At 41.9% G+C, this 26,790-nt stretch overlaps 1 long non-coding RNA gene across 1 annotated transcript; it reads left to right on the forward strand.

Annotated features, from left to right (window-relative positions):
* The first annotated feature begins 1,397 nt into the window (after positions 1 to 1,397).
* Positions 1,398 to 26,002, forward strand: LOC118907540 (uncharacterized). The gene is made up of 4 exons (XR_008996227.1): positions 1,398 to 8,764; positions 9,430 to 21,021; positions 22,418 to 22,575; positions 24,873 to 26,002. It is a non-coding gene; the product is annotated as an uncharacterized LOC118907540 (long non-coding RNA).
* Positions 26,003 to 26,790: the final 788 nt, after the last annotated feature.

Below are 26,790 nucleotides of genomic sequence, written 5' to 3' on the forward strand. Positions count from 1 at the left end.
AACCCAAACATATATGGCCAATTAATATATGATAAAGGAGCCATGGACATACAATGAGGAAATGACAGTCTCTTCAACAGATTGTGCTGGCAAACTGGACAACTACGTGTAAGAGAATGAAACTGGATCACTGTCTAACCCCATACACAAAAGTAAATTTGAAATGGATCAAAGACCTGAATGTAAGTCATTAAACCATAAAACTCTTAGAAAAAAACATAGGCAAAAATCTCAGGGACATAAACATGAGTGACTTCTTCATGAATGTATCTCCCCAGGCAAGGGAAACAAAAGCAAAAGTGAACAAGTGGGACTATATCAAGCTGAAAAGCTTCTGTACAGCAAAGGATACCATCAATAGAACAAAAAGGTATCCTACAGTATGGGAAAATATATTCATAAATGACAGATCCCATAAAGGATTGACATCCAAAATATATAAAGAGCTCACACACCTTAACAAACAAAAAGGAAATAATCCAATTTAAAAATGGGCAGAGGAGATGAATAGACAGTTCTCTAAAGAAGAAATTCAGATGGCCAACAGACACATGAAAAGATGCTCCACATTGCTTGTCATTAAAGAAATGCAAATTAAAACCACAATGAGATATCACCTCACACCAGTAAGGATCGCCATCATCAAAAAGACAGACAACAACAAATGTTGGCGAGGTTGTGGAGAAAGGGGAACCCTCCTACACTGCTGGTGGGAATGTAAATTAGTTCAACCATTGTGGAGAGCAGTATGAAGGTTCCTCAAAATGCTCAAAATAGAAATAACCATTTGACCCAGGAATTCCACTTCTCAGAATTTACCCCAAGAATGCAGCAGTCCAATTTGAAAAAGACAGATACACCCCTATGTTTATTGCTGCACTATTTACAATAGCCAAGATATGGAAGCAACCTAAATGTCCATCAGTAGATGAATGGATAAAGAAGATGTGGTACATATGCACAATGGAATATTACTCAGCCATAAGAAAAAAACAGATCCTACCATTCGCAACAACATGGATGGAGCTAGAGGGTATTATGCTCAGTGAAATAAGCCAGGCGGAGAAAGGCAAGTACCAAGTGATTTCACTCATATGTGGAGTATAAGAACAAAAGAAAACTGAAGGAACAAAACAGCAGCAGAAGCACAGAACCCAAGAATGGACTAACAGTTACCAAAGGGAAAGGGACTGGGGAGGACGGGTGGGAAGGGAGGGATAAGGGCAGGGAAAAAGAAAGGGGGCATTACGATTAGCATGTATAGTGCGTGGGGGGCACGGGGAGGGCTGTGCAACACAGAGAAGACAAGTAGTGATTTTACAGCATCTTACTACGCAGATGGACTGACTGTGAAGGGGTATGTGGGGGGGATTTGGTGAAGGGTTGCGCCTAGTAAACATAATGTTCTTCATGTAATTGTAGATTAATGATACCAAAATAAAAATAAAATAAAATAAATCACCAGCTGAGTATAAAACCATATTTTAAATGGCTTGCGTTCAGAAAGACTCTAAAAAGAAAGCCTGCCACGGTAAGGAATGCCACAGCCTGCTGGTGTATGCCAGAGCTCCCTATGTGAGGAGGCAACTGGATGTCACAGCTCAACCTTCCAACTCCATTCCCATAAAGAATGATTGAATGATCGTACAGAGTGATGTTTATTAGTATTTTCTTGTTTAATTCTTGAAAGTCTAACTACAGGTCTTAGGGAAAAATCTACCAGTTGTGGGATTGTTGTTACTACAATCAGATTCCTGAGAGAAAATAGATAAAAAGAAAAATTTGTGCTTAAAATACTTCTAATTCACAAGACAATGAAGTGACACTTAAGTGAAAATATTGAGATTTGCTGCTCATATTCTAAACTGGTTCTTCATTAAATTAACTTTATCTAAAGTAAAATTAAGAAAAAGTTTGGTGTCAAGCATTTTCTCTTAAAGGGTTGAAATTAGTGCCCAATTAACCTGTACCCAGAACTGATTTTTAACTGTACTGACTGGTATGGCCCTACTGGTTACCATATTGGAATACTTCTACCCAGTTGGGAATAACCAAGTAACTACCCCCCAGATGATGCCCTCTGTCTTAGCCACCCTGTCCAACAGCCCCACAGCCTCCTCATGATGCCGCAACAGAATGACATCTGGTAGAGAAGGGCTTGTGGACTGTGGCCCAGGATCTGTCTGACTGGTCTGTGCCCCACTAGTTGTTAAATAACCATATTTTGAATGTTGATCCCTGTCTATGTCAATAATAACTGAATGGCACATCAGTGATTAATCAAGAAGCGTAAATTTGGCATATTTTTTCTTAGTCTTGAACGCGGTAGTGTGGGTATGATTTAAATGATCCAATGGAAAACTGCTGGAAACACCAAATCTGAGGGAACTTACTTAACTCTTAACTTTTCTGTATTGTCCTACCTTCCTCTTCTCTTCTCATATACACACATTTCCTTCCTGAAAAGGCACTGCCCTGTTTTGTTTTGTCCTTTTATCGTTGGACCTTGAAGTACCTTAAGTCATTTAGTGTTAGTGTCATCAGAGTACTGTCAATACACAGTCACATCAATGTGGATCTTACTGAGCTACTATTTTAACTCTGAGATTCATTTGTTTTTCTTTCAAGGAGAGGCAAATGTAATCTGTCCTGTGGTTTACTGCTCTGCCACATGTTTTATTGACTTCTCATTGGCCTCCCAAAGATTAATAATCTATTCTTCTAAATTCTGATTGTTTGGGGTGGAATGATTGTTTCTTGTCATTTGAGATGAAGCCATATGGTATGAGAATTTAAAACATGGGCTGTGAACTCACCTGTTTGAGTTTCACCTGCTTCATACCTACATGACTCTAGGTAAGTTGTTCAACCTAGCCAAGTATCATCATTGGTCAAGTAGAGATGATAAGAGTTTTAATATCTCTTAAATGTGACAAAAGCATTAAGTGCCTACGGAGACATACTGAATAATTGTTAACAAAACACAGTAAGCAACCTAATTTTCTGATCCTGGCAGATAAGCTACTTGAATATTTGGTGTGTGAATTAGAGAATGCCAAGTGACCTTGGGAAAGTCACTTAATCCTTCTGAGTTTCAGTAAAATGAATAGAATATCTTACCCTCCAAAGTTGTTTTGAGTCTTAAACAACAAGAAAGCATCTATAAGACAATTTGCTCAACCAATATATACTGAGTGCCTTTATGTATCAATATTTGCTGATCAAACAGTGGACAGCATAGACAATGTGGTGTTCATGGGGCTTACTCAGAGTAGGACTGAATAAATACTGATTTGCAATCAGAAGGCAAAGAAATGCCATATACACAATTTATAAAATCAAATGTGCTTCACCCTCTCATGAAGAGAGTAGGTTTTATTCTTCACAAAATTAGTGAAGCATTCTGGTCAACAGCAGCTACAAAGATTGTGTCACTAGTACCAAATAAGTGACAGTAGTTGGTGACTGTCTCCTGAGGGATTTCCAGATGCCCAAGTATGAACGTAAAGCTGCGTTTCTGGATTGTGGGCCTGAGTTATGTCAGAATTGACCAGGTCTGCCAGTGGTTACCCATCCTGCTAACTCCTGTGGAAACAAACGTTAAATGAAAGCTGGAATGTATCTCTAGTGATCTGAAGCCCTGAGGTGGTAAGCCAAAGTTGCAGGGGCACAGGTGGTATTTTTTAATCTCTCCTAGTTGTACGCCATGCTCAGAAGAGGTATGGGAAGCAAACAGATGGTTTTACACATAGTATCAAGAGAGTTTGTTTTTCTGGACCATGGTTTATAGTACTAGTATTTCAGGATCCTAAAGGGGCCCCTGGGAAGCTGATGCCAGTACAAGATCAATCGGAAATGTAACAGAATAAGGGAAGTACTGGTGAAGGATAAGAGCAGGGGATACAGAGTAAGAATAGGCTGGGAAGGCTTCATACCACCATACAGTTCTCACACCTGTGAAGAGAGGTGGGAAGAAAGGAAGAGATGGCAGAAAAAGCCTCAGATTGCAGCACAGTCCTCAGAAAGCTGCCAAGGCCAATGGGGTGTCCCCAGGCAAAGGTTGTCTAGGCAAGGCCTCCTGAGCAGGGCAGAGATGGGCCAGTACTCTCCCTCCACCCAGTGGTGTGCTTTTCACCAGTGACTGGGGCGGCCTGGGGAAGAGAGAGGACAGCTTGGCCTCAGCATAAAGAGTGGTGGATCCGGGGGGGATGTCAGTCACTAGGCCTTCCACAGCTGGTTGTCTTAAGGGAGATGTGAACAGCACACTTTAATGGGGGCTGCAGACCCTAAACTGCATACCTCTTAGGAACTGTGGCATACAAAGGCAGGTCTTCAGGAATTCTACAGGCAGAAGGACCCACATCTAGGTCATCATTTGGTATTCCCCACCTCTGTATTAGGCACTGGGGTTACAGCCCTGGGCATGACAGAAGGGCCTCTGCTTCATGCGATCTTCTGGGCAGACATGTAGGAAGGCACCATGAACAAGTATCAGATGTGACCTCTTCTAGGTAGAGTGATTGTCATATTCCTCTCTGGAAGCCAGGTAACCTGGGCCTTGCAGGCTGAGGAAATAGCAAGTACAGAGGCCCGGAGGCAGGAAAGAGCTTAGCGCCTTCTAGGAATGGAAAGAGCTCAAACGCTGGAGTGAAGGAAACCTTAGGGAAGGGAGTAGCATGGGATGAGGTTTTGAAGTGAAAAAGTGCCAGATAAGGCAAGTCTTTGTCAGCTCTGGTGAGGCTTATGGACTTTGTTTTAAATGCAGTAGAAAGAACTGAAGATGTTCAAAGCAGGGGGATGGTGTGATCTGCTTTAAATTTTGTCAGGCGCACTCTTCCTACTGTATCGAGGATCACTTGGAAGGTGACAAGTGTGGTAGTTGGAGACAGATTAGGAGATAAGGGAATGATGTTGAAGACTTGGACTGAGTGGCAGCAGTAGAGAAGTGGACTTTTAAAAGGTATTTTAGAGGTAGAACCTACAGGACCTGCTGAGGACTTCTCTGGATGAAAGAAAAGGAGAAATCAAAGACAACTCAGATTTCTGGCTTAATCAGCTGGGTAGATAGTGATGCCTCATACTGATATGGTAGAGATGGTGGGAGAGGGAGATTTGGGAGGAGTATTCTAGGAAATTAAGAATTCACCTTGGGCATATTTGGGGTGCCCACTAGCCAAGGGGCAATGTCAAGTACATTGTTCTTGAAGCACATGTCCAGGTGCATATATGATTCTTGGGGAGAGGTTGGGCTGGAGAGAATAAATTCCACAGTTGTCAACATGTGAAAGGTATTTAAAGCTGTAGGATTGGTTGAGATCACTTAGATGTAAAAGAAGAGGGCATAGGCCCAATCCCTGAGGAACCTCAACATTCAGAAGTTAAGGCAGAGGCAGGAATGGAGAAGAGCCAGGGCAAGAGGAGGGGATCAGGGTGCTCAGAGGAGAGTGCTTCAGGGAGGGAGCTCCCTGTCAAGTGCCTCAGAGATGAGGACCAGTAAGATGGAGCTAAAAAAGTCTTGAGAACATGAGAACATATTAACAAGATCATTTTCCAGTGAGTGATGAGAAAGGAAGCCAAATTAGTGAGTTAAAGAAAGAATGGGAGATGGGAAGGTAGAAGCTATATGGGTAGACTTCCCATTTCAAGAGTTTTATTATGAAAGGTACCTGAGAGATGGTTTAATTACTGGAGGTGGAGTCCAGGGAGTCTTAAATTTTAATGTATTCATTTATTTTAAGATGGAAGAGGTTGTAGAAAAAAGTCATTGGGACTAATAGTCTTCATCCCAGTTTGCTGGGGTTAGATTCTCAGACAAAAAGGGAGAACAAAGTTGCCCCCAGCCCCTGGGTGGAGAGGGCTGGGTCAGCAGGGACTCCAGCTGGAGCAGGACCTGGGGTGATGGGCTCTGAGGGACTCGGGTTTCCCATCGGCAGGGGCAAGTCCGTGGAGGATGGTGCTGAGCAGTGTCCCTCAGATGTCTCTGGCCTAGCTCTGAGGTCATGAATCCAGAGCTCCTCTAAAAATGCTGAATAATGACCTAAACAAGGCCAGCCTCCGAGGAGTTCAATAAAGGAACGCTAACAGGAGGAGGAAGAGGCCTTGCCCCACCGCAGCAAGTGAGAGCAGCAGCTGCAGGAAGGACAAGGTCAGCTTTTGGGCCTTGGAAATGTTAAGACTGATACTGAAACAAGTAAAAGGTCTGTTTCTGAGATCTTTCAGCACCATGTACTGCCGAACAAGGCTTCCTGGCTGTGTGGGAGAAAGCTGTGTGTCAGCTGCACAAAAAGTCACATGTCCGAAGTCATCTCTTGTCATTTCTTTTGGAAGGGTTTCCCAAACTCTTGAATGCCTCTGGCAAGCAGATGACCTGGGGAATGGCTGTCATGCCAAAATGATGGACTTCTAGCAAGGGTAAAATCGTACCCTGTGAAGATCAGGAAAAGTGTGTTTGTCAGATTTAGTACTTCACCAAGAAGGCTTTAAGCTGAAATTTGAGAAGGTGAGAAAGTTACTCAGTGAAACTGAACTTTTGTACTCATAAGAAAATGTGTGTCTATAGACATAGAGTGACTGGAGAGTCCCTTTATTTGCATGGGAAAATGGGAGAAGATGAGGATTAATATATCTGATTACAAGTTAAGGGATTGTGTTAGGTAGAAAAAGGAACTTAAGATGTTAACATCTGGAAGGAATCATTATTTCACAGATACCCTAGAAACATAGGGCTCAGGACTGGAATGTGGAAGCCCTGATTTAAAGGGTGCCAGAGGAGCAATATGTATACAAAAATTATAAAAGCACAAAGAAGGCCAGAAATGAGCATGAAGAAGCATTATAGAAACTATATGAAGAGAGCATCGAGTAATTTCACCAGGGGGGCTGTGTAAAACCTAAGAGACCACATGCCATTGCCAACATCTGTAGACCATGGTTCCAGAATTCTGTTCCAAAGAGAGGCAAGATGTAGTAAAATGTATCTCAGCTCTCTGAGCCTTTACTAGATGGTTCACTCTGCCAGAAGAGGCACTGGGAAATTTTTTGACATGTTGATGGTTTCATCTCTGAGAAGATGAAGGGAAAATGAGGGTCAACCAGCTATATATACCTCTGACCAAGAAGGAAAACTATATCATAGTTGAGTTTACAATTTCATTTAGAAAAGGTAACTGGAAAAGTGGTGTGAAAACAAAACCAGGGCAAATGCTGTGCCCAGATTCTGTCAGGGGGAGCCTGGGTAAACAGAGAATTCACACCGAGGCCAGATGGGGTCCACTCTGGGTTCTAGTAGGCTTAACTTTAATGAGGTGTAGATGCAAAAAGTTTAGGAAACTATAGGTAGCCCTTCATGCTAGAAACAGAGAGACTATGGTGCAAGAGAGATGGAGCCCTAAACAAGGCATTTCCAAAACATAACCACACATGACTGACGTCTGAAGGCAGCTGCTCAGGGACCTCGGAGGCCCTGGGACAGTGGGGCACTCTGCAGTGGATGTGAGGCACCGGAGGGCGCCTGACTAGCAGAAACTGGGGAGAACTGGCAGGGGAGCCCGAGCCGATGAGGCTGAGGCTTTCCAGCCAGGGCTAGTCAATACGTTTGGAGAGCAAAGAGTAAGCAAGGAGGAGTGTGCTGTAAAGGAGGAGGACGAGAAACCACAGAAGAGTGTTGGGGAGGGGAAAGTAAAGAAACAACCCAGAAACAATGGGGACCATTCAGCAAACATGGCTTTTTCAGCATCCATTTCTGAGGTGCAGGATCAGGCTTTGGAGTCTCTTGGTCAGAGGACAGGTCTGAACCCCAAACCAGCCCAGGTCTATCAGGCTCGCACTCAACACCGAAAACCTCTCCTTTGAATACACTAAACCAGGCTCGCGGTGCAGTTCAGGAGAGTTAGCCGGCTGTGCACCTTTGGCTGAAGCTCTGGGACAGCAGCAATTGCATTGCTTGGCTTCCGGTCACCCTCCCCTTCCTTCTGACCCCAGCCACTCCAGAAAGCCTACCGGTGCAGGGGGCTGCAGGGAGCTGCGCTCCAAGCTTGATCCTCAGGTGATTCTATCCAAAGAAGCTGCAGGACCACTGACCTAAGGAGTCTACCAGTGCCTCTTGTTGCTCAGGGACCCATGAATACTCAGGCTTTTAGCTTAAAAATTCCTTTTTATCTGACAAAGCTTTGCTGCAACCTAACCTACGGACAACAGACAATATTTCCTATGGAATGAGACCTTTAAAAAATGTTATACTCTCCTAATAACTTCTCAGTGATTCTTAAGTCTGCAGGTTAGAAACAATCGCAGGGCCTACCCACACCAAGTCAGGATGTCTGGGGTGGGGCCCAGGCAAGTATGGTTTTGTTTGTTCAGTTTTGTTTTGTTTTAAGCTTTCTAAGTGGTTCTGATATATACCCAATGTGGAAAACCACTGCTGTTTAAACATTAGGAAATTATAACATCTTTTAAAGGCTCTGTTCTACATGATACCTATTTCTTTTCAAATCACCAAATAACCCCTTTCCATTGCTTCATCAAAGATAGTGTTCTCAGAAAGGATGAAACAAACATAGCTAAAAGACAGCATCTGTATAGGCAGCTGTATAAAATATATCTCTCTCGGCCCTAAAAACTTGCTTTCAAGGCACTGAAAAGATTTGCAGCTATAACTAAGTAGCCATTGGTTCTTACAGCTTAAGAGGAATAAGAGCAGCCAAAGAGGAATCAAGAAAATGTCAGCCCAGTTGTCTAAAAGATGACCCATGGACGATACAAGCCAGTGAGTTTGAATCATTTTCTGGAGAAATTATAGAATGCTTAGTTAAAAAGACAATTTGTGAGACTTTGGAAAGACATCATAAGGAAGACTAGACCATTCCTATTTGGGTAGGTGGGGGTGCTGTGATGGGGAGGGATCCCACATCTGATATCACTTAAAAATATCCTCAGATTCTGTAATGGAGAAATGTAGACTGAATTATTATTCAGTTTATGTGAATTCACAGCCACCTGAACAACCATATCCAAGGGGATCTCTATTCACTTTTCTTTCTAGTTTTAATATTCTTTGAAAGCTATAGTCATGAACCTCTTTATTATAGAAGTGAATTTTAATGTAAAGGATTTTGTCCAAAGTGATGTCATACAGCAGGCAAGAAATACATGCATATGTATATATTTGAGGTGGGGTGGGCTTGGAATAGCTCAACACATATTCTCACATCACTCCCAACACATTCCGCCCTTGAAGAACTTCACCCTCTTCCTGTAATACTGTAAAATAATACATAACAGACGTAGCTTTCTTTGGCTTGTTGGTCCCTTGGTCCAACCTCAGGTGTTGTTCTTTAGCTTTAATTTTAGTGACTCACATGTGCTCAGTTCTTATGCAGATAATAAAGAACCATTTGGGCAAGAACCAAACTGATTTCTATTCCCCTGAAGATATCCAAGGTCCAGCCTGCTGGCCCTCAGTGTGCATCCCCATCTTCTGTCTCTGCACAAGTTCATGAACTCCTAACTGACCAGAAGGGCTCTGAGTGCATTCTGCAGACCTAGCTCAAGACTACATTTTGGAGATGTTTGCTTCCAAAGACTCTCCTGTGAAAAATCCCATTTTTATTCCTAGTATGTAGTCCAATTTTCCAATCACAAGAATATTCTGGCATATTTTTTAAGAAAACCAGATTTATTGAAGAGCTGCTGAGTCTTTTAAAAATGTCTTTACCCGAGATGTAGACAAAGTTAAATTCATTCTCTGCATATAAATCAGGGTAAGAAGGCATAATTGAGTCAAGAAGGTGCACTTGTTAGACTATTGGTTCAGCTACATCTAACAGACCTACAGTAGTAGTACTGAGTTGGACAATATCAAGCTTTATTTTCCACTTACCTAGTAGTCTAAAGGTCTGTTTCCTAGAACTAGTATGGTGACTCCATGGTGTCAGGGACCCAGGCTGCTCTCATCTTACTGCTTCATCTTCCCTAGCCTTCATTTGCATGCTTCAGATGGCTCACTGCAGCTGAGCCTCAGTTGGTCCAGACAGGAGAGGCAGGACATGCCCCCTCCCCAGAAACTGCACCCAGTACTTTGCACACACCCAGCTGCAATGAAGGCTGAGAAGTGTCCTTATTTGGGGTAACCAGTAAAAACAAATTCTATTAGAGGAAGAGAACAGATACTGGGAGACAACTAGTCTCCCCAGCATATTCCTGGAAATGATAACATTTCAGAAAAGGGAGTGGGTGGACCAGAGAGGGAGGAATCATTATCTCATCCAAAGAATGACTTCTGGCCTAAAGCATCTAAGTCACCATCAAAAAAGTCTGTGCTCTCCCTGATTTTCCTTTAAAGGGCATTGGTTGAGCTGCAAGGGACTCCCCTGTTAAATGCCTGGCACTACTTATGGGGTATGAGGTGGCCTTTGAGGTCCAGCAGAGTTGTTGATCCACCCCCATCAATCAGCTGGCCCCAGCCTCATTAGGACATCACAAGAACAAGATTCTGACCTGGAAGAAATGGTCAGAAACTGGAGGGAGAAGAGTCTTTCAGCAGCAAAGCTAATTAAAAGGGAAAACCTGTTTCCACCCCTCTTCACTATATGCACAATCTACCTTCTTGTTATTACATGCCTAATTTGTCACCAAAGCCAATCAGTTCCTGGGTGTTTTGCTTACACCTTTAGATTTTGCACATTCTTTCCTTAGTGCTCCTCCCTGTTATTCCTCCAACTGCTTAAAACATGTTTCTTGAGCATTGGAACAAACCCACATATATTCCCCTCCCTACACAAGGAGAATACTGCTTTCTGTTAACAAAAACAACAAAAAGCCAAAAACAGTTCTGTCCTTCAGGTCCACATGGTGGATTTTAAGTCACGCATTCTTTTTCTACCTATGTGGAAGTTTAATTAGTTTAAGTGGGAGGGCTGCGCCAAGAAACAGCACCATATCACAATCTCAATCTGCAGAGCAGATTTTTTTCCCCTTAATAATGCTATTTCAAACCCAATGCTGCTTGCAGGTTTGAAACTGACAGTGTGTGTTATTAGACAACAGCTACTGGTCCTTTCCAGGTTGCTTTATCATTCCAGGTTCCAGTCAGCATTATCCATGAGCTGACTCTGCGGATAACAGCAAAACCATGTATTTGAGGTACTATGTGGTTTACAAAGCATTTCAGACAATACAGTGTGTTGTTTCATGTCAGCCTTGTGCTCATCTTGGTCATAAATGGATAGCATCACTCCCATTTGGGTGATGAAAAACTGAGGCTGGGAATGGTTAAGTGACCAAGAATGAACTAAAACTGGGTGCAATCTCTCTGTGTTGCTAACATAAGATGTTAAAGAATCGCCTATGGTTAAAAGAGAATTGAGTATTTTTAACAATGTTTTTTTCTTCTTGCTACAGTCCAAGATTGTCCTGAACTTTGATTTGCTAGACTTATTTTCCACAATCCTTTAAATAAGGCTTTGAAATTTTTCTCTTCCTCTGGGTCTTTTTTCACTTTGAGGTAAGGATGACAAGCACAGATCTTTCTTACATAATTTCTAGGTTTTATATCTTAGTTCTCTTCCCGCAAATTTAAAATGCCACTTTGATTCTATCACAGTCAAGGAAAACAATCCCTCATTTCTGCTATTTAAGATTAAAGGAATTACATCTAAATACCAATTATCAGAAGCCTTCTGAATATTTCATTTCTAATGGAAATGCTGGATGTTTTAAAGCAACATTATCCCTTATAAAACAGTTTGGAAAGAAAAGAAAAAATCCCACAAGAGTAATAAGGACTGCATTTTGTAGGCAGAAGCTAGTTTTCAGAAAAAGTGCTGTTATCTGTTATAAGACTGCAAGAAAATGGATTTTATAGTGAAAATAGCTAAGAACACAATCACCATGTTAAGAATGCTTTAGGGTGCGAGTAAATGTCAGTAGTGTTAACATGTATGGGCATGTATCTGGATGAGCTCTTTTAAAGAAAAGTCACAAGTTTTATAAAATCTAAGAAACTTTAAAGCTGTGTCATTTATAATGTAAAATTAATGCACTTGAAATTTAGTGGTTGACTCATAGCTCCCACATTTATCTTCAGTTCTCTTTAGCTCATATGGTTTTCTTTAAAGATTAGTGATATCAGCTAAATGGGACTATTTCCCACTCCTACCCACAGAAAAAGAAGTGCTTTTATGAACGTGTCAGCTCCATTCCATCATTACCTACCATCAGGGAGTGCAACAGAAGCCGAAGCTGTCTGGCCATTCAAGCTCCAGCACCAATATTAGTACAGGTTCAGGAGCAAAATCCAAATAAGACAACCCTAAAATGTCCATCTGTTTGTTTTATGCATGTAAGCCACCATTCTAGTACCAAAGATTTTTTTATCTAGACTGGATCTTTGAAGTCTTCCAAGTATGCATCCTTGTTTTGGACATGGGGAAACTGAGCACAGAGAGGTTCACCAACTTGCCCAAAGTGACACAGCTCACAGCTGAGCCTAGAACACAGGGCTGTGGGATTCCAAAGCCTTTGTACCTTCTGCTGCATTGCTTCATGGAGAGGAAATGATTCACCCCAAATCTTTTGGCCTATGCCCTTGCCGCAGCCCACATAGCTGCCATTCAACAGTACCTTCTGTTGGTGTCGTGCTGGCTAGGAGGCAATTCCGTGAATGTTCCCCAGATGTGGGAAGCCAGACACTGTATCTCTCCTTAAAGCTCCTCAGCTCTACTCCCTCCTGTGCGTTGCTTTCTCGTTACCCTTCTGGACACATTCCACTGACTAGGTCCAGTTTCAGGGCCCATTTTATTAAAGTGAAACCCACCCAAAATGGGACTCCTTCAGGACGTCCCTCATCACTGTATTCCCACTGCTGGGCTTCCTGCCTCCCAGCCCCGACCAGTCAGCCCCTTGCCTCTCCTGCTTCTCTCTCAACCCCCAACATCCAAGTAATTTCTCTCACAGCTCACCTTTTTCTACTTCCATTGCTCTTTTTTTTTTTTTAACCTTGACTGAAAATAGTCCTTTAGCTGGTTTCCCTGCCTCAAGACTCTCTAGAAAGGCTTTTCCTAAGCTTCAGTAGCTATACAAGACCTAATTGCTGTTGGTTTGTTATCTCTGGACAAAGAAGCCACCACTGCTTCTGATTCTGCTGTGATTCTGCCAGCTCTATGGCTTTAGGTATGTGATTTGTACATTTGACTTCACTTTTCTCCATGTATAAATTGAAGATGTTGAGCAAAACCACTTCTAAAGAGATGCCTCCCGTTCTAAGCTGCTGTGTATCTCCTCACTTCAACCTGCCCAAATATTTCTTAAGAAATCTTTCTAAAACACTCATCTTTATTTTTTACCACCACAAAAATCTTTCAGTTGCCTCCTTTGACATAAATCCCAATCTCCTTAACTTACATTAAGGACCCACTACACATTGGTACTAAATTCTCCTACCTTACTGTTCCATGCATGTCATGAACCCATGTTCACGCCAAACTCAGCTACTCCCTTTTGGTCATACCTGTGCCAGTCTTCTCACCTCTTTGCTCTTGCTACACTAAATGCTTTCTACCTTGTGCTATAGGTGGAATCCATGCCACATCTTTGTAAGCTCCTTAAAAGCAGGGGCTACTACTGCTTCATCTTTGTTTCCCACACAACATTTAGCACTTTGTAGGTACTCAGTAAGTAATTGTTTTTTGTTTTTGTTTTTGTTTTTTGTATCATTAATATACAATTACATTAGTAACATTGTGGTTACTAGACTCCCCCCATTATCAAGTCCCCACCACATACCCTATTATAGTCACTATCCTTTACCATAGTAAGATGCTGTAGAGTCACTCCTTATCTCCTCTGTGCTATACTGCCTTCCCCGTGCGGCCCCCCCATTATGTATGCTAATCATAGTGCTCCTTATTGCCCTTATCCCTCGCTTCCCACCCTTCCTCCCCAGTCCCTTTCCCTTTGGTAACTGTTAGTCCATTCTTGGGTTCTGTGAGTCTGCTGCTGTTTTGTTCCTTCAGCTTTTGCTCTGTTGTTATGCTCCACAGATGAGTGAAATCATTTTATACTTGTCTTTCTCCGCCTGGCTTATTTCACTAAGCATAATACCCTCTAGCTCCATCCATGTTGCTGCAAATGGTAGGACTTCTTTTCTTCTTATGGCTGAATAATATCCCACTGTGTATATGTACCACATCTTTATCCATTCATCTACTGATGGACACTTAGGTTGCTTCCATTTCTTGTCTATTATAAATAGTGCTGCAATAAACATAGGGGTGCATATGTCTTTTTTGAAATTGGGCTCCTGCATTCTTAGGGTAAATTTCTAGGAGTGGAATTCCTGGGTCAAATGGTATTTCTGTTTTTAATTTTTGAGGAACCTCCATACTGCTTTCCATAATGGTTGAACGAATTTACATTCCTACCAGCAGTGTAGGAGGGTTCCCCTTTCTCCACATCCTCGCCAACATTTGTTGTTGTTTGTCTTTTGGATGGTGGCCATCCTAACCAGTGTGAGGTGATAGCTCATTGTGGTTTTAATTTGAATTTCCCTGATGACTAGTGATGTGGAGCATCTTTTCATGTGCCTGTTGGCCATCTGAATTTCTTCTCTGTAGAAGTGTCTGTTCAGATCCTCTGCCCATTTTTTAATTGGCTTATTTGCTTTTTCTTTGTTGAGGCACATGAGTTCTTTATATATTTTGGATATCAATCCCTTATCAGATACATCATTTACAAATATATTCTTCCATACTGTAGGATACCTTTTTGTTCTACTGATGGTGTTCTTTGCTGTACAGAAGCTTTTAGTTTGATATAGTCCCACTTGTTCATTTTTGCTTTTGTTTCCCTTGCCTGGAAAGATATGCTCATGAAGAAGTTGCTCATGTTTATATTCAAGAGAGTTTTGCCTGTTTTCTTCTAAGAGTTTTATGGTTTCATGACTTACATTCAGGTCTTTGATCCATTTCGAGTTTACTTTTGTGTATGGAGTTAGACAGTAATCTAGTTTCATTCTCTTACATGTAGCTGTCCAGTTTTGCCAACACCAGTTGTTGAAGAGGCTGTCATTTCCCCACTGTATATCCATGGCTCCTTTATCATATATTAATTGAACATATATGCTTGGGTTAATATCTGGACTTGCTATTCTGTTCCACTGGTCTATGGGTCTGTTCCTTTGCCAGTACCAAATTGTCTTGATTACTGTGGCTTTGTAGTAGAGCTTGAAATTGGGAAGCGACATCCCCCCTGCTTTATTCTTCCTTCTTAGGGTTACTTTGGCTATTTGGGGTCTTTAGTGGTTCCATGTGAATTTTAGAACTCTTTGTTCTAGTTCGTTGAAGAATGCTGTTGGTATTTTGATAGGGATTGCATTGACTCTGTAGATTGCTTTAGGCAGGGTGGCCGTTTTGACAATATTAATTCTTCCTACCCAAGAGCAAGGGATGAATTCCATTTATTAGTGTCCTCTTTAATTTCTCTTAGGAGTTTCTTGTAGTTTTCAGGATATAGGTCTTTCACTTCCTTGGTTAGGTTTATTCCTAGGTATTTTATTTTTCTTGATGCAATTGTGAATGGAATTATTTTCCTGATTTCTCTTTCTGCTAGTTCATCATTAGTGTATAGGAATGCCACAGATTTCTGTGTATTAATTTTGTATCCTACAACCTTGCTGAATTGAGATATTAGTTCTAGTAGTTTTGGAGTGGATTCTTTAGGATTTTTTATGTACAATATCATGTCATCTGCAAACAGGGACAGTTTGACTTCTTCTTTTCCAATCTGGATGCCTTTTATTTCTTTGTGTTGTCTGATTGCTCTGGCTAGGACCTCTCTAGTACTATATTGAATAGAAGCAGGGAGAGTGGGCATCCTTGTCTTGTTTCTGATCTTAGAGGAAAAGCTTTCAGCTTCTCATTGTTAAGTATGATATTGGCTGTGGGTTTGTCATATATGGCCTTTATTATGTTGAGGTACTTGCCCTCTATACCCATTTTGTTGAGAGTTTTTATCATGAATGGATGTTGAATTTTGTCAAATGCTTTTTCAGCATCTATGGAGATAATCATGTGGTTTTTGTCCTTCTTTTCGTTGATGTGGTGAATGTTGATGGATTTTCGAATATACCATTCATGCATCCCTGAGATGAATCCCACGTGATCATGGTGTATGATCCTCTTGATGTATTTTTTAATTCGGTTTGCTAATATTTTGTTGAGTATTTTTGCATCTATGTTCATCAGGGATATTGGTCTGTAGTTTTCTTTTTTTGTGGTGTCTTTGCCTGATTTTGGTATTAGAGTGATCCCAGCTTCATAGAATGAGTTTGGAAGTATTCCCTCCTCTTCTATTTTTTGGAGAACTTTAAGGAGAATGAGTATTAGATCTTCTCTAAATGTCTGATAAAATTCAGCAGTGAATCCATCTGGTAAGAGTTTTCTTTTCTTGGGTAGTTTTTTTTATTACAATTCAATTTCATTACTGGTAATTGGTCCGTTTAGATTTTCTGTTTCTTCCTTGGTCAGTCTTAGAAGGTTGAATTTTTCTAGAAAGTTGTTCATTTCTTCTAGGTTATCCAGTTTGTTAGCATATAGTTTTTCATAGTATTCTCTAATAATTATTTGTATTTCTATGGTATCTGTAGTGATTTTTCCTTTCTCATTTCTGATTCTGTTTATATGTATAGATTCTCTTTTTTTCTTAATAAGGCTGGCTAGGGGTTTATCTATTTTGTTTATTTTCTCAAAGAACCAGCTCTTGGTTTCATTAATTTTTTCTGTTTTATTCTTCTCAATTTTATTTATTTCTTCTCTGATCTTTATTATATCCCTCCTTCTGCTGACTTTGGGCCTCATTTGTTCTTTTTTTCCAGTTTCAATGATTGTGACCTTAGACTATTCATTTGAGATTGTTCTTCCTTCTTTAAATAGGCCAGGATTGCTATATACTTTCCTCTTAGAACTGCCTTCTCTGCATCCCACAGAAGTTGGGGCGTTGTACTGTTTTTTTCATTTGTCTTCATATATTGCTTGGTCTCTGTTTTAATTTGGTCATTGATCCATTGATTATTTTGGAGCATGTTAAGCCTCAATGTGTTTGTGAGGCTTTTTGTTTTCTTTGTACAATTTGTTTCTGGTTTTATACCTTTGTGATCTGAGAAGTTGGTTGGTAGAATTTCAATCTTTTTTAGTTTACTGAGGCTCTTTTTGTGCCCTAGTATGTGGTCTATTCTGGAAAATGTTCCATGTGCACTTGAGAAGAATGTGTATCCTGCTACTTTTGGGTGGAATGTTCTATAGATGTCTGTTAGGTCCATCTGTTCTAATGTGTTGTTCAGTGCCTCTGTGTCCTCATTTATTTTCTGTCTGGTTGATTTGTCCTTTGGCATGAGTGGTGTGTTAAAGTCTCCTAAAATGAACGCATTGCATTCCATTTCCTCCTTTAATTCTGTTAGTATTTGTTTCACCTATGGAGGTGCTCCTGTGTTGGGTGCATAGATCTTTCTAATGGTTCATTAGAAATTTCTAATATCTAATTCAATAGATATTTCTAATATCCTCTTGTTGGACTGACCCCTTTATTATTATGTAATGTCCTTCTTTGTCTCTTGTTACTTTCTTTGTTTTGAAGTCTATTCTGTCTGATTCAGTAAGTAATTGTTGAATAAGTTTATTCAACCCCCAACTGCACTAAAATTTTGGAGCTATTGTATCATACTCATGACTCATACTGGGCTTCCAGTCAAACTAAATCCTTAAGCCTTTTAAAAATATATTCTTTAAGCAAGCTAGTTTTCTTCCATTCTTGCCTCTTGCCTACTTTGAACTGATACTCAGAACATCACCTGTTTAATTTTCATCCATTTTTCTTGTCTGTACAGCTCTTTTTGATTTTTTTTTATTCTCTGACCTAGTTTATTGTAATGGCATCTAATTGAATTATCCACAGGTACAGTGGGTCTACTGGCTGTTTCACTGATGCTATTGATAAAAATGTTGAAGAGAAGAAAGACCAGCAGATTGCCAGCTTGGCACTTCATTGTCTAGCTGGACAATGACCTCTTATCTAGCAATTTTTGGATATGGTCATTTAATCACATATGACTATCTGCTCATTTCATTATAATTCATCATGTATATAGACAATGAAGAACAATCTGTGCATTCATTCAACTCATTTATTGAAAACCAATCAGATATAAGGCAGTGTGCTAGGCTTTGTGTGCTAAAAACCAGTGATTAAGATTTGACTACTGTCCTCTTTGAGCCACAAAGAGCAAATACAACCAATGTAGGACAAGGTAGAAGAGAAGCCTAACACAAGAGGTAGGTCAAAGAAATTTGGAAAGTCAAATGGAGAGGCACATTCCTGACTGGGTGAAACCTTACAGAATGAGTAGGATTATCATAAGTGGAAATGAGGGTGTTATGGTACAGGTTAAGCTGTTGTAACAAAGAGAGTCCAAAATATGGAGGTGGCAATATTTTTACAACAGTGTTTCCAACAGTGGCAGTTCATTTCTCTTTCAACAGTTAAGGATAGGCAGGTGGTCCAAGCCTAGTTGTCCACCCTCAGTAGACTTCCACTTGCATGTTCCAGGTGACTGCTGCAGTCCTCAGCATCCCCAGCCAGAAGGAGTAGGAGACCGAGACGAACCATTCAGTCATTTTAAGGACGTAAGCAGGAAGTTACATACATTACTTCTATTCATGTCACATTGGTCTGTGCTTAGTCACTTGGCCACATCCAGTTGAAAGAGAGTTGGAAAAATGTAGTCTTCCACTGGATGGATATAGCCCCATCCCCAGCCAAAACTTTGTCACTTTTGAAGGAGAAAACAGATACTAGGAAGGCAATTAACAGTGTGCCACAAAGGAGAAAGAATGCCTTCCACTTGAGAAGAAAACTGATTGATTAACTATATCTCAGCTGAGTGGAAGTTATAGGGAGCATAGATTTTTTAAAAATTTACAACTCTTAGGAAGGAATGGGCTGTCTTGAGTTAGAATACTCCATCTCTGAAAATGGTCAAGAAAAATGATCAGAAGCACTTACACTCAAAGGGAGGATGAATAAAAGGTCAACCTCAAAGACTCAACTGTGTGATTGTCAGTAAGGTGAGGCCCAGAAGACTGGTGGGCTATAAACTGTCAGAAAACTACAACTCTAGCCCTAATGCGAGGAAATAAAGGTGGAAGCTATAAGAATGGACTGGAAGGAACAGAAAAAAGAACAAACAGAGGTTGGCTGTCCACATGTGCACTTCTCAGAAAACAGCTTGGGGTAGTGAAGGGCAGATGGGGGGAAGCACATTAGCTTGGCCACCTTAGATATTTAGAGAGTTGGGCTCCAGGAAGCCATTTCTGTGCTGTGGTCAGGCATGGAAAGCCTAGGAAAGAGAACCTGGTTCTTTATGCATAAAACAATGAGCACCCAAATAGGCTCTGCTCTTGAAAAGGCATTTTGTTCATGCATAAGTATTTTTTCTCATTCTGTCCTTATTTTTTTCTGTTTAAATTCAGTCAAAGCATTACCAAATTTCAAAATAATGTGGCCGGTTTTCCCCTACTCCACTTCTCAGTTCACCAAAGGCATTTAATCTGTTTGTTCTGAAAATTCAACTGTTATCTGTATTTATATGTGTTCTGATAGGAAATGTTTTGTGTAGCAATAAAAATCATTCCCTTTGGCAGATACCTTGTTGCTTTGTTTTCTGTCCAAGAATGATATTTCACATCTGTTTAATAGTAGCATTTCCCCCACTAAGCAGATTCCATGAGTGGCCAGTTTGAATGCCAAACCAGAGGAGTCAAAGCTTGTAGCTCCTAATGGTTGTGCAGGGCCATAGAAGAATGTTCTCAAGCAGCCCCTGCAGACACCTGAGAGAAGAGAGGGAGGCATAATTAGAAAAGGCCTCCAGTGAGGGCTCCCCTGTCTCCTGTGTCTAAGGGACTCCTGCTGTTGGCACAATCATAGATGCTTCCTTGTACTGAGCACTTGCCATGTAATAGGCAGTGGCCTGAGCACTTACAGGCATTATCTCATTTGCCTCTTACAGTGGTTCTATGAGGCAGGTATCCTCACAGCTCCCATTTTATAGAAGAGGGAGCTGAGCTCAGAGAGCTCAGGTGACTTGTGCAAAGTCACACAGGATTCAAACCTCACTTTGTTGGACTCCAGAGCTCTACATCAGATTCCTTAGATGGAGTATGTACTCTGATTCTGCATAGACTGTGTCTCTGCCTCTTGGGCATTGCAAGCCAGGACAATGAAGCCATTGAGGAGGATTTCCAGGGGGAGATCAGAGAGAACAGGAGCAGGCAGAGCCTGGACCTGAGCCCTAAGGGAATTAGTTTAGCTGAGGGAATAAGCTAAGATGGGCCAGGTGGGCCAGACCCACTCCATGGAAGTTGGGTGGCATGGGGTGAAAAGTACAGATTTTAGAGGCAGGTCACCTGAGTTCACCCTCACTGACCCTGGCCAAGGTAATTATCCTTTCTATGCCTCAGTTTTCCCATCTGTAAAATGAACATAAAAATCTTATCTGTCTCAGGATTGTCCTGAGGATTGAGTGAATATATCTGAGATAGAGGCTGTTGGTTACCCCACAATCCCCTCTTTTTCCATAGTAATGACTCCCAATTCTTAGCTGGGCACATGACCTCCCACAATAAAAACTACACTATCCAGCTTTCCTTGCAGCTGTGTATGGCCATAAACTATGGCCACTGAGATATAAGCAGCTGCTATGTGGCTGCTACCTGGAAAGGCCAGGTGGCATGTACTCTTTGCTCCCTTTTTTTCTTTGTCCCTTCTTCCAGTCTTCTGCCTGGAATGAATGTGAATGTGATGTCTGGCATTCTGGCTGCCATTTTGGACAAGAGGACAAGGATAACACCCTATGGATAATGGAGCTGTGAGCTGGATGGAGACTGTCTGAAGACTTAATGAGTAAAGCCATTATACCAGTCCTTGGCTACCTACTTCTGGACATGTACATAAAAGAGAAGTAAACAACTCTCTTATGTAAGCCACTGTTATTTGGGGCTCTTATAACTCATGATTGAACCTAATCTTAACCTATACAACATGAAAACTCTTAACATATTGCACATAATAAGCACAAGTGTTGGATAAATATCATTATTGTTATTAATACTGTTTTGTGTTAAATAATGGATTATGTGAGCCATATTATAGAAAAGCTTGAAAAATCAAGAAGTTTGGCCTTAATGCAAGTTTATATTTTTTACCTCCAAAAAATGATTTCAGAAGGATTAAACTAAAATGACCCATAATCACTAGGACCATCCCATAAAGATAAGAGACAAGAGCTATGGAAAGCAGGGGATAGAATTTTACCAGAACCCTGGGCTAAGGCTGGTTATTAAAATTCTGCACAAAAACTTAGCTCTGACTTACCTGGTTACTTCAGCGCTGAGAATGTAGAAGGCTTTGTAGGCTTTTGAACAGAGGTTTCCTGTTGCAAGGGCTTGAAAGGCAGTTGAAACTTGCACTTCTGTGCAGGACGACTGGATGGGGAAGAAATAAGAATTCATTAAGGAAAGCATTGCAGGAACCCAAGTATGAAGTGATGGTAGTGGCAGTGGAATAGGACTCAAGGTGTAGATATAGAAGATGATTCAAAGAAGCTGAAGAGGACTTGACAAGGAATAGCTGTGGGAATTAAGGCAAAAGGGGTAAATGCAGATGTCAAAGATGACTGAAGCTTCATATCCTAGTAATTATAGGGGTCAGGTGTCTGCTACTAAAATGTTGTGTAACAAATAAGCCCATAATCTCAGCATTTATTTATTGCTTAAGTGTGTGCAGATTGGCTATTACTCTTTTGAGTGGCTGGAACCATATAGCCTTGGCTTCAAACTCCCAGCTGAAGTCTATTCCAAGAGTCTCCTCATTCTGGGACCAGAGGCTATCCAGGCAAATGTATCCTGCAGCAGATAGCAGAAGTGCAAGAGAGAGACTAAGCCAAGTCATGAAACGTATTTAAAGCCCCTGCTCACATCACTTGCATTAGTGTTTCCATTAGCCAAAGCAAGTCATGTGGCTAAGTCTAAAGACAGTGGGGCAAGGAAGTACTGGCCAGCTCTACCAGGAGGCCGCATGGCGGGAGGGGTAAGGACTAAGGAACATTAATCCAGTCTGCTGCAGCAACTAAAATAAGACATGGAAATTAAGGGTAGGGTGTTAGGTTTCTTAAAGCAAGCCACACCTGTGACACGCCTGTCTGATGCTGAGTTCTGATCCTACAGTCAGGAGATCTGAGTTCGAGACAAAACTCCGGGACATACTCAGTCTTTCTCTTATTGCTATTTTCTGCCATAGATGTTAAAACTAGACCATAAGTGCATTTTTTAAATATCTATTATCCTTTTCTCTTCCCTTCACACACTGTTAATAGGATCCTGCTGTACCATCACTCCTGAGATGAGCCTTGCCACTGACATTAGTGAGTCAGCCATAAAACAGCTATCAAAATTGGACCTGCAACTAGATGAAAAGACCAGGAGGAAGTATTCCAAGATGGGTCTACTGGTGGTGGAATTCAGGTTATTTTAGGTATTTCTGTATTTTTCAACCTTTTTTCAATGAGCATATATAAATTTTATAATTTCAAGAATTTTTTAAAAATCCCTCTACTATCTTTCATCAGTCCTTTGCCAGTAAATATCTAAAGAGAAAGTTTATCTGAAGCATTAGCGCAACAGACCTGCCAAGCCTTGCCTTCCTTGAAGGAACACAGGCATCAATTAACATGAGGGGAGTTACTGTCCTAATACTAATTTCTCAGACAGGCTTGAGGTTTATTTTCTCCCCTAAATTCTGGGGGACTTGGGGCTGGGGATGGAGACTTTTAGTTTGAATACCAAAGAGCAAGTAGAGCCTTTCCTTATTCTCTGTACTTAGTTGTTGCTTTGGTTTGGGGCCTGTCTAGAACAAGGTATCTACCAGCTATGTACTTCCATCGGCTTTCTAAATACTCCTCAGCCCCTCCTACACATAGTGGTCCGCCCCAGTGATGGGTTTGACAGCAGACAAAGCCAGAACCTGAAAAGAAAGCCCTGTGCTGGTTGTCTGGACCAGTCAAATCTCCACTCTCCCGGGCCCTGGGAGGGCAGATTTTGAAAATGGAAGCATGGGCTTTGAGTCAGGCTAATCCTGATTGAAGCTACCCTCCCTTGACCCTGCCCCCTCTCCACCATTACCTAGCTTCCCATATCTATCTCTCAGTTAAAAACCCCCAGAGTCACTGCCTCATCTTCCTCACTTCCCATGTGCCTTGCATCCTCAGCAGCCTGGCTTCAGTCTCACTCCTCTCTTTAGAGATACCAACCCTGTGGATCATCAACAGTCTGCTTGTCAAATCCAAACTTCAGTGCCTACCTTACTTTGGCCTCTTGGCTGTACATGAAATCTTCAATTGTTCATCTAGCCTCTATGATGTCATGCTCTCCCGGTTCTCTTGGGCTCTTTGTCAACATTGAAGTTCCTGTTTCTTCCTCCTCTCAGCCTTAACTTGTTCTGGATGCCACCCTCTGCCCACTGTTATTCCCACCCCCACACTCTCTCAGTGGTCTGATTCACTCAGAGTTTGAAGCATGATTTATATGCCGATAACTCCTGCACAGACCTCTCCCCTCTGATTCATATTTCCTGGAGGTCTGGTCACCACATAGATGTAACATGGGCCTGAAACCTACCATGTCCAGAGCTGCTCTTTGGTTCAAGCAGTTCTCCACACAGTTGCCTCCTCTCCATCACCTGGATCTCTGACTTCCCTTGGGGACTTACTATTTCTTGCTTTGATGACTATTAAGCCTCCTAAAAAGTCTTTCTGCTCTCATGTTTGCCCACATCAAATTTGCCCTGCACATAATAGCCAAAGTGATCTGTATAAAACCCAAGTCTGCACATTAGTCCCTGTTTGAACTGTTTACTCAGAGGATAAGCTATGGGACTTACACTCAACATTTCTTGATACAAAATAAGATGCTGCCTGGACCTGGCTCCTGCCTATAGCTCCTAGTCCACATTCCCTGCCTTGAAGCCCATCTGTCTTTTTATTTTGCTTATGGCACCCCCTCTGCCTGAGAGGCCCCCTCTTTCCCACCACCCTACCCCAACCTGGCTGTTACCAACTCAGCTGAGCCCTCCCCTACTCCAGGCTCTTTCCTGAATTCTCGCAGGGCTAAGGACAATCCTGAGTCCTCCCATAAAGCCTTGACCACATCACTATCTTCACACATAACCCTCTTTTGGGAAATACCTATTTATGTACCTATCTCTCTACTGTCTGTACATTCTTGGAAATCAGGGCCAGGACAAGGCATATAGTAGGTGCTCGATGTTTTTTAAGTGGTCATTGACCTTGGTGAATCATGTCAATTCTCTGGGATTCAACTTCCTCATTGCAGAAGGGAACTAGCTCTACCTACCTCATGTTATGAGATTTATTGATATTTTGTAAAGGAAATGCCATGTACAGTGCCTGGTACATAGTAGGTGTCCAATTAAAAGTCACTCCCTTCACTGCCATTCATCCTTTTGTCACAATTTTAATGAAAAGGGAAAAGACTTCTTAGTACCCTTTGCTTACTTAGCAGAATGTGTCCTGGAGTGTAAGCTCTATGAGAAAATGGGGCCAGTCCTGTATTAATCATTGCTAAATCTTTTCTATATGGCAGATGCATTAATACTTTTTAGGATAAAAGAATAACTATTATATGTGCTGTGTGTGTTATATGTGCATTTGATCCTTCATTTGCACTTTTAATAAACTTAATGTTTTTGTTTCGTTTTTCCCATTATATAAATTGCTGTCGTCTGTTTATTTAGTGTATACATTGTTTCCCAAGGCAAACTGGCCAAGGCCCAGGGAAGACGGAAGGGTGGGCCCTGACACACAGTCTGAGCAGCTGCTGGCCATGCCGCAGCCCTGGAGGGAGTGGCTGCAAAGGCAGGAAGGGCAGCAATCCTGCTTTCACCTGCTAGCAGGTGTGGTGTAAGTGCTGGCTCCTTTTGTTGTCCTGATAGTCCCAGGAGGGAGGTATTGTTGGCCTACTGTATCAGGCAGGGTCCAAGAAGGGGACAGATTAGTGCACTCAAGTTGGCTAACTGAGGAGAGTCTAATAAAGGGACGTTAATAAAAGTGTGAGCAGATTTAAGGAATTCAGCAAATAATAGTGTAGTACCTCAGGACTTAGCAACAGCTGGGAATCCTGATGCCTCCTGAAGGGGTAAGAAGACCAGCCAGCCATAACAACCCAGGAGAGAGGGAGCCAGGAAAATTGACACCCTGGCCTCACTTTCTTCTGCCAGGGGTCCCCAGGGGCCAAATGCAGTCAGGTGGGCCAGAGAGGTGAGCCTTCCAGGCCGTGGGCAGGATGGGAAGAGTCAAGAGGGACTCTGGAAGAGAAAACATGACCAGCGCAATAAGGTTAGATGATCCTAGGTAAGGGAACCCAGGCAGTCTAGGCTTCAACCTGCAGGCTCTGCTTCTCTGCCTCTGTAACAGTGTCATGCGACTCCATTTTTCTGGTTTCACATGCTCACTAGGTGCGCTTCCACTCTTGCCCATGAAACCAGGGCAGACTGCAGCACTCTAGGCTGGCCTAGAAGTTTCCAGGAGGACACACACACACAGACCATGCCGTTCTGTGAACACTATCAGGAAACCACCTGGGAACTTCACTTCAACAGCATAGAGAATGCTTCAGTGACTCACCCCAGCACCAGGGCTCCAGAAGCAGTTAAGACCCTAGTTTGAAAATTAGACTGGCCAGGACTTGAATCCTGACTCTACCACTGACTAGGTGAATTTGGGCCTCATTTGTAGAATGGAAGTTATCATAGCAGTGAGGAGAGTTGTTAAAATTAAATGCAATATGCAATTTGCTTTGCACTCATTAAATGTTATGCAAAACTCTATTGTGGTAACTTCTATGGTTTTGCACTACCATGCCTTTTTGACCTACTTACTTACTCATTTCAGCCTTCAGAATCCTTTAAGAATGGATACTTCTAAAACCAAGAAGGATAATGAAGTACTTTCCCTTAGATTATCAAATATGACTGTTACAAAAACCTAGTGAGAAAAGCTACAAAATAGTCCTCTGCTTCTTTTATTGGTGAGAAACTAAGTGACTTGTCCAAGGTCACACAGCTGGTAACAAGCTGGATCAGGGACAGCATCCCACTAAGAAGGCAGCACCTGCTTGCTCGTCCCTGTATAGGCAGGTTGACCTGCAGCTCAGAGGGGGCTGCAGTCTTTAGACTGCTCTACACTGGATCACTTAACAATATGTTTCCCCAAATTACAATTATGTCCTTCGTATGTACCCAACAAGACTATCTGAGCCACTTTCTCCGGCTATGCCTGGAAGCAGGGGAGCGGTGAGTTGGCACGCACCCCGCCCACTGCTCTTCAGTCTTTCCTAACACAGACCACTGCTCTGGCTTCTCCTGGCAGACAGCAGTGTGTTCACCCCATAGGCTTCACCAGAGTGTTCTCTGTGGTCAAGGAGAGTGAGTGGAACTTGCCCCAGGGTTTCACTCCCTGGAGGAGGATCACTTTGCCATGAGAAGCCCACCTTGGAAAGCACACATGCCTTAGCAGCCTCTCCTTCAGAGCTATTTTTATCCTCCATCTTCAGAGACTGTGTTCCAAAATAGGGGAAGCAAGTGTCAGAAGGAAAACCAGAAAAAGCCAATGTGTGCAGCTCAGAAGAGAGCAAATCACAGCCATGTCCTCAGCTATAGGAACGACAATCACCA

The sequence above is a fragment of the Manis pentadactyla genome, chromosome 3 (genome assembly GCF_030020395.1).
Source record: "Manis pentadactyla isolate mManPen7 chromosome 3, mManPen7.hap1, whole genome shotgun sequence".
Taxonomy (NCBI): Eukaryota; Metazoa; Chordata; class Mammalia; order Pholidota; family Manidae; genus Manis; species Manis pentadactyla.